The sequence below is a fragment of the Plecotus auritus genome, assembly GCF_963455305.1.
Source record: "Plecotus auritus genome assembly, chromosome: 9".
Taxonomy (NCBI): domain Eukaryota; kingdom Metazoa; phylum Chordata; class Mammalia; order Chiroptera; family Vespertilionidae; genus Plecotus; species Plecotus auritus.
In genome coordinates, this window is record NC_137783.1 from 62,251,523 (window position 1) to 62,259,014 (window position 7,492).

Genomic DNA, 7,492 nt, shown 5'->3' on the forward strand with positions numbered 1-7,492 from the left:
CCGGTGACCGACTTGTGACATTGTCACAACAGATTAGGTTACAGACAAAGAATCTAAAAGCGCTCCTTAGGTTAAAGAAAAAGATTTGATAAATTAAAAGAAACGTCAACAGAATGCAATGTGTGACTCAAACCAACATTTGGAGACAATCAAGGAAATTTGATCCCTGACGATATTAGGTGTTTTGTGTTTTTTAAAAAAGATTGTTCTTTGAAAGGATAAACAAGATTGATGAACCATTAACCAGACTCATCAAGAAACAAAGAGAGAGGACCCACATAAGTAAAATAAAAAACAAAAGTGGAGAAGCAACCACTGACAACACAGAAATATAAAGGATTATAAGAAAATAACTATGAACAACTATATGCCAACAAGATAGACAATGTGGATAAAATGGACAAATTCATAGATAAATACAATCTCCCAAAACTGAATCAAAAAGAGGCAGAAAACCTGAATAGGCCAACAACAACTGATGAAATAGAAGCAATAATAAAAAAAAAAAAAAACTCCCAGCAAACAAAAGCCCAGGTCCGGATGGCTTCACAGGGAGTTTTACCAAACATACAAAGAAGAACTGACACCTGTCCTCCTTAAACTATTCCAAAAAATCCAAGAGGAAGGAACACTTCCAAGTTCTTTTTATGAGGCCAGCATTATCCTCATTTCAAAACCAGATAAAGACACTACAAACAAAGAGAATTAGAGGCCAATATCCCTGATGAACATAGATGCTAAAATCCTCAACAAAATACTAGCAAATCAGATCTAGCAATACATTGAAAAGATCATACACCATGACCAAGTGGGATTTATTCCAGGGATGCAAGGCTGGTACAATATTTGCAAATCAATAAATGTGATACATCACATGAACAAATTGAAAGACAAAAACCACATGATCAATCTTATCAATAGACGCAGAAAAAGCATTCAACAAAATCCAACACCCATTTTTTATAAAAACTCTCAACAAACTGGGAATAGAGGAAGCATATCTCAACATGATAAAGGTCATATATGACAAATCTACAGCCAACATCATAGGCAAAAACTAAAACCATTTCCCCTAAGAACAGGAACAAGACAGGGATGTCCACTTTCACCACTCTTATTCAACATAGCACTGGAAGTCTTAGCCACAGCGATCACACAAGTAGAAGAAATAAAAGGCATCAACTGGAAAGGAGGAAGTAAAACTCTCATTATTTGCAGATGATATGATATTGTACATAGAAAACCCTAAAGACTCCACCAAAAAACTAGATTTAATAAATGAATTTGGCAATGCAGCAGGATATAAAATTAACACCCAAAAATCGATGGCTTTTTTATACACCAATAATGAACTCTCAGAAAGAGAAACTAAATAAACAATCCCATTTACCATTGCAACAAAAAAATTAAGATCCTTAGGAATAAACTTAACAAAGGAGGCAAAAGACTTGTTCTCAGAAAACTACAGGATGTTGAGAAAAGAGATAGAGGAACGTGTTTGTGTACTGGTAGAATTAACATCATTAAAATGTCCATACTACCCAAGGCAATCTACAGATTCAATGCAATCCCTATTAAAATACCAAAGGCATATTTCACAGATCTAGAACAAATACTCCAAAAATTTATATGGAACCAAAAAGACCCGGAATAGCTGCAGCAATCTTGAGAAAGAAGAACAAAGTTGGAGGAATCACAATACCAGAGATCAATTATACTCCAAAGCCACCATAATCAAAACAGCCTAGTACTAGCACAAGAACAGACATATAGCTCAATGGAACAGAACAGAGACCCCAGAAATTGACCCAAGCCATTATGCTTTATTAATATTTGACAAAGGAGGCAAGAGCATACAGTGGAATCAAGACAGTCTCTTCAATAAATGGTGTGGGGAAAATAGGACAGATACATGCAAAAAAAAAATGAAACTAGACCACCAACTGACACCATACACATGAATAAACTCAAAATGGATAAAAGACCTAAATGTAAGTTGGAAAACCATAAACATCCTAGAAGAAACCATAGGCAGCAAAATCTCAGACATCTCTTGTAGCACTATGTTTACAGATACGTCTCCTAGGAGAGTGGTCAGCAAACTCATTAGTCAACAGAGCCAAATATCAACAGTACAATGATTGAAATTTCTTTTGAGAGCTGAAAACCAACTTCTGTGCATGGGCCACAAAGTTTCAATCGCACTGTATGTGTGCGCCGCACGTGGTATTTTGTAGAAGAGCCACACTCAAGGGGCCAAAGAGCCGCATGTGGCTTGCGAGCTGCAGTTTGCCAACCACTGTCCTAGGACAAAGGAAACTACAGAGAAAATAAACAAATGGGACTACATCAAAATAAAAAGCTCCTGCACAGCAAAAGAAACCATCAACAATACAACAAGAGAGCCCACTGTGTGGGAGAACATATTTAGCAATGATACATCTGTTAAAGGGTTAATATTGAAAGTATATAAGGAACTCATACAACTTAATAAAAGGGAAACAAACAATCCAATTTAAAAATGACTAAAGGAGGAGAAACCAAGATAGCGGCATAGGTAAGCACCTAAACTGCTGCCTCGCACAACAATTTCAAAACTACAACTAAAAGACAGAACCGACACCATCCAGAACCACAGGAAAGCTGGCTGAGTGAAAATTCTACAACTAGAAGGAAAGAGAAAAGCTCACAGAGAATTGGAGGTACGGCAAAGGGTCTTTGTGCGCACAGAGAGGAAGGGCGGCTGAGAGCCTGGCTGACTTTCTCTGGTGGAAGGGGGAAGGAAGCCCCCGACCGCACTGAACCCCAGTTCTGACTGCACTGAACCCCAGTCCCGGGCAAAACCCCGTGGACCCAGGCTCATACAGGGGGAGTCTGGACTGTCAGATAGAGAGAAAGGCACCCAGAGACTCAGAGACCCAGGGGAGCCCCGGCGGGCAGGGGTCTGGAGGCGTGTGCGCCAGTGTGCACAAAAGCTGCGGAGGTTGCCACAGGCTTTCCCTAGTGGAAGGGAGTCAGAAGCTCCTGACTGCACTGAGCCCCAGTTCTGACTGCACTGAACCCCAGTTCCAGGCGAGCCCCTGGGGACCCACGCTCTTTTGGGGGGAATCTGGACTCTCGGGAGGAGACTCGGGAGCCTGGGAAGGTAGAGGTCTGGAGGCGCGCGCGTGCAAGGGCAAGGCTGACTGGAAGCCAAGACTGTCTGCTCCGCCCTGAGACTCCACCCCATCCAAGCTGAGCACAGAGGCTATTGCAATTTGGCAAGTCTAATCCTATAAGGCTGTCTCCAGCACTGAACTTCTCCCAGCATAGACACAGCTGATCCTTACAGCCAACTGGCCTGGAGGTCAATTCCTCCCAGTGATACCAACAACAATCAAGACTTAACTACAACAAGGCTGTACACACAGTCCACAAAGGGGTGCACCAAGAGTGTCCACCTCAGGTTAACTGGGGAGGCAGACCCACTGGGCCATATAGGAAACCTAGCACACAAATCTACCCTACCAACTCAGGGAAGCAGTGAAAATGTGGCGTCAAAGAAACAGATCACAAATGAAAGAAATGGAGGAAAACAAATGACTGGATATAGAATTCAAAACCACGGTTATAAGGCTTTTCAAGAATATCCTAGAAAAGGCCGATAAATATAACGAGACCCTTGAAGATATGAAAAAGGACCAACTAGAAATTAAACATACACTGACTGAAATAAAAAATATTATACAGAGACCCAACAGCAGACTAGAGGAACACAAGAATCAAGTCAAAGAATTGAAATACAAAGAAGCAAAAAACACTCAACCAAAAAAGCAAAAAGAAAAAAGAATCCAAAAAGTTGAAGATAGTGTAAGAAGACTCTGGGACAACTTCAAGCGTACCAACATCAGAATTATGGGGGTGCCAGAAGAAGAGAGAGAGCAAGATACTGAAAACCTATTTGAAGAAATAATGACTGAAAACTTCCCCCACCTGGTGAAAGAAATAGACTTAGAAGTCCAGGAAGCACACAGAACCCAAACAAAAGGAATCCAAAGAGGACCACACCAAGACACATCATAATTAAAATGCCAAGAGCAAAAGACAAAGAGATAATCTTAAAAGCAGCAAGAGAAAAACAGTTAGTTACCTACAAGGGAGCACCCATACAATTGTCAGCTGATTTCTCAACAGAAACTATGCAGGCCAGACGGGAGTGGCAAGAAATTTTCAAAGTGATGAATAGCAAGAACCTACAACCAAGATTACTCTACCCAGCAAAGCTATCATTCAGAATTGAAGAGCAGATAAAGAGCTTCACAGATAAGAAAAAGCTAAAGGAGTTCATCACCACCAAACCAGTATTATATGAAATGCTGAAAGGTATTCTTAAAGAAGAGGAAGAAGAAAAAAGTAAAGAGAAAAATTATGAACAACAAATACATATCTATCAACAAGTGAACCTAAAAATCAAGTGAATTAAAAACCTGAGGAACAGAATAATCTGGTGAATAGAATAGAATCAGGGGCATAGAAAGGGAGTGGACTGATAATTCTCAGGGGGAAAGGGGTATGGGGGGGTTCAGGAAGAGACTGGACAAAAATCATACACCTATGGATGAGGACAGTGTGGGGGAGGTAAGGGCAGAAGGTGGGGTGGGAACCGGGTGGAGGGGAGCTATGGGGGCAAAAAGGAGAAACAATTGTAATAATCTGAATAAAGATTTATTTAAAAAAAATAAAAAATAACAATTAAAAAAATAAAAATAAAAATAAAAATGACCAAAGGAGCCCTAACTGGTTTGGCTCAGTGGCTAGAGCGTTGGCCTGTGGACTCAAGGGTCCCAGGTTCGATTCCAGTCAAGGGCATGTACCTTGGTTGCAGGCACATACCCAGTAGGGAGTGTGCAGGAGGCAGCTGATTGATGTTTCTCTCTCATTGATGTTTCTAACTTTCTATCCCTCTCCCTTCCTCTCTGTAAAAAATCAATAAAATATATTTTGAAAAATAAAAAATAAAGATGACCAAAGGACCTAAATAGACACTTCTCCAAAGTGGACATACAGATGGCCAAGAGACATATGAAAAAATGCTCAAACGACAATGAGGTACCACCTCACACCTGTCAGAATGGCTACCATCAACAAATCAACAAAAGACAAGTGCTGGTGAAAATGTGGATAAAGGGGAACCCTAGTACACTACTGATGGAAATGCAGACTGGTGCAGCCATTATGGAAAACAGTATGGAATTTCCTCAAAAAATTAAATATGGCCCTGGCCGGTTTGGCTCAGTGAATAGAACATCAGCCTGCAGACTTAAGGGTCCGGGTTCGATTCTAGTCAAGGATGGTCTGAAATTAAACTTTAACTAAAAGCATTTATGGTGGGTAGTCACCTCCTAGGCCGGTATCTTCACTGACAAGGTCAACCTTTACCTTAACTGAGCCTATCTGTCTTTGCATCTATAATAACATACCCTTTGAAATGTCTAGGTAACTTGTAACTTCCCTTTTTCCAGACCCCTTGGGACACAACCTAACATGCTAGATGCAAGGACAGATACCACAAATTCCTTGTTAATTGTTCCTGCACCCACCTAAGTATGTGTCCATCATTTTACTTTTTATCCAACCACAGGGGTTTCCCCCACTTTGCTTTATCCCACCTCCTTAATCTGTCACCAATGAATTTCATGTAACCCACCTATGTCCCTTCCTTTGATTGCAATGTACAGATGTAACCTGCCATTCTCTGGAGCATTATCTCAATTCGTTGAGGTTCTGCTTCCCAGCATATGTCGACAGTTTGGCTCAAATAAACTCACAAAATTCTTTACAGATTTCAATGGTTTTATGTTAATAGTATAATTCTAATGAACATTGACTGTGTAAGACAACAATAATAATAATATATTGTGGAGTTAAAAAATATGTAGATCTAGCTTTTCCCTGCCGATAGTGCATGCTCTCGCAAACATGGTGAACGTTCCTAAAACCCGCAGGACTTTCTGTAAGAAGCATCAACCCCACAAAGTAACACAGTACAAGAAGGGCCAGGATTCTCTGTGTGCGCAGGAAAGCGGCATTATGACAGGAGGCAGAGTGGCTATGGTGGGCAAACTAAACCGATTTTCTGCAAAAAAGCTAAAACTACAAAGAAGATTGTGCCGAGGCTTGAATGCGTTGAGCCCAACTGCAGATCTAAGAGAATGTTGGCTATTAAGAGATGTGAGCATTTTGAACTGGGAGGAGATAAGAAGAGAAAGGGTCAAGTGATCCAGTTCTAAGCTTCCTATTTTGTTTTATTATACGACAATAAAGTCTTGAGGATACATATGTTCCAAAAAAATGTAGATCTAAAATACATAATAATAATAGTACAAAAATATATGTGGGGGTGGTGAATGGAGTTAAAATGGTGTGATGTCCTTGTATTCCTGGGAGAAGAGTAAAATTCCAATTAATATTAGAAACTGATAAGTCAAAGATGCATACTATAATGTGTAAGATAAATTTAAATGTCTTAGCAAAAGAACTCAACCTAAAAGAAGGAAAGAAAAGATTAAAAAGGAATACTAAGAAGACAGGACAAATAGAAATCATGTGGTTAGATGATAGAGCTAAACCCAAATACATCAATAATTACATTAAATGTAAATGGCCTGTATCACCAGTTAAAAGATAAAGATTGCCAGACTGTATAAAAAAGAAAAATCCAAATATATCCTGTTTTTACAAGATACATCTAAAAGATAAGGGGGGAAATATAAGGAAACAGAAAGCTTGAAAGTAAAAGAGTAGGAAAATATATATACCACACTAATATCAATCAAAAGAAAACTGATATAGCTACATGTGGGAGATTGTATTTTTCCAAAAATAGCCAAAGAAATTTTTCTGGTCCCACATGCTCTTCCAGATCTTTTTCACTTATTTATTAAGAATTAGAGTTTATTTCTCCTGCCCTTGAATCTACGCAGGCCTTTGTGACTGCCTTGATGAACAGAATGTACTGGAAGGAGCACTTGCATGACTTTAGAGGCTAGGTCATAAAAAGCAATAATACAGCTTCAGCTTGGTTCTCTCTTGGGATGGACATCCTTGGACTAAGCCAGCATGGTTTGAAGAAGCCAAGTCTACAAAGAAGAGTCATATGTAGGTGTTCTGCCCAACAGCCTCAACTACGATTCTAGCCCCCAACCAGAATCAACAACCAGACATGTGAGTAAGTAAATTTTCAGATGATTCCAGACCTCAGTCTTTCAGTCACCCAGCTGAGATCAACTGTCCCCACTGAGTCCTGCCCAAATTGTAGCTTTCTGAGCAAAATATATGTCATATTATTATAAACCACTAACATTGGGGGTGATTTGTTATATAACAATAGATACCCCAAACAGAAAAGATAAATTTACCTAATAAAGAGAGCCTTAAAATGTATAAAGTAAAATTAAAAGAACTGAAAGAAAAAAACACATAAATTCACAAACTCAGTGGTAGGTTTTAATAC

The 7,492-nt window shown here is 39.5% G+C and overlaps 1 pseudogene across 1 annotated transcript; it reads left to right on the plus strand.

The window, feature by feature from the left end:
- Positions 1 to 5,958: 5,958 nt before the first annotated feature.
- On the plus strand, positions 5,959 to 6,269 carry LOC308258155 (large ribosomal subunit protein eL42-like; annotated as a pseudogene). Its single transcript has one exon. The product of its transcript is annotated as a large ribosomal subunit protein eL42-like (transcript).
- Positions 6,270 to 7,492: the final 1,223 nt, after the last annotated feature.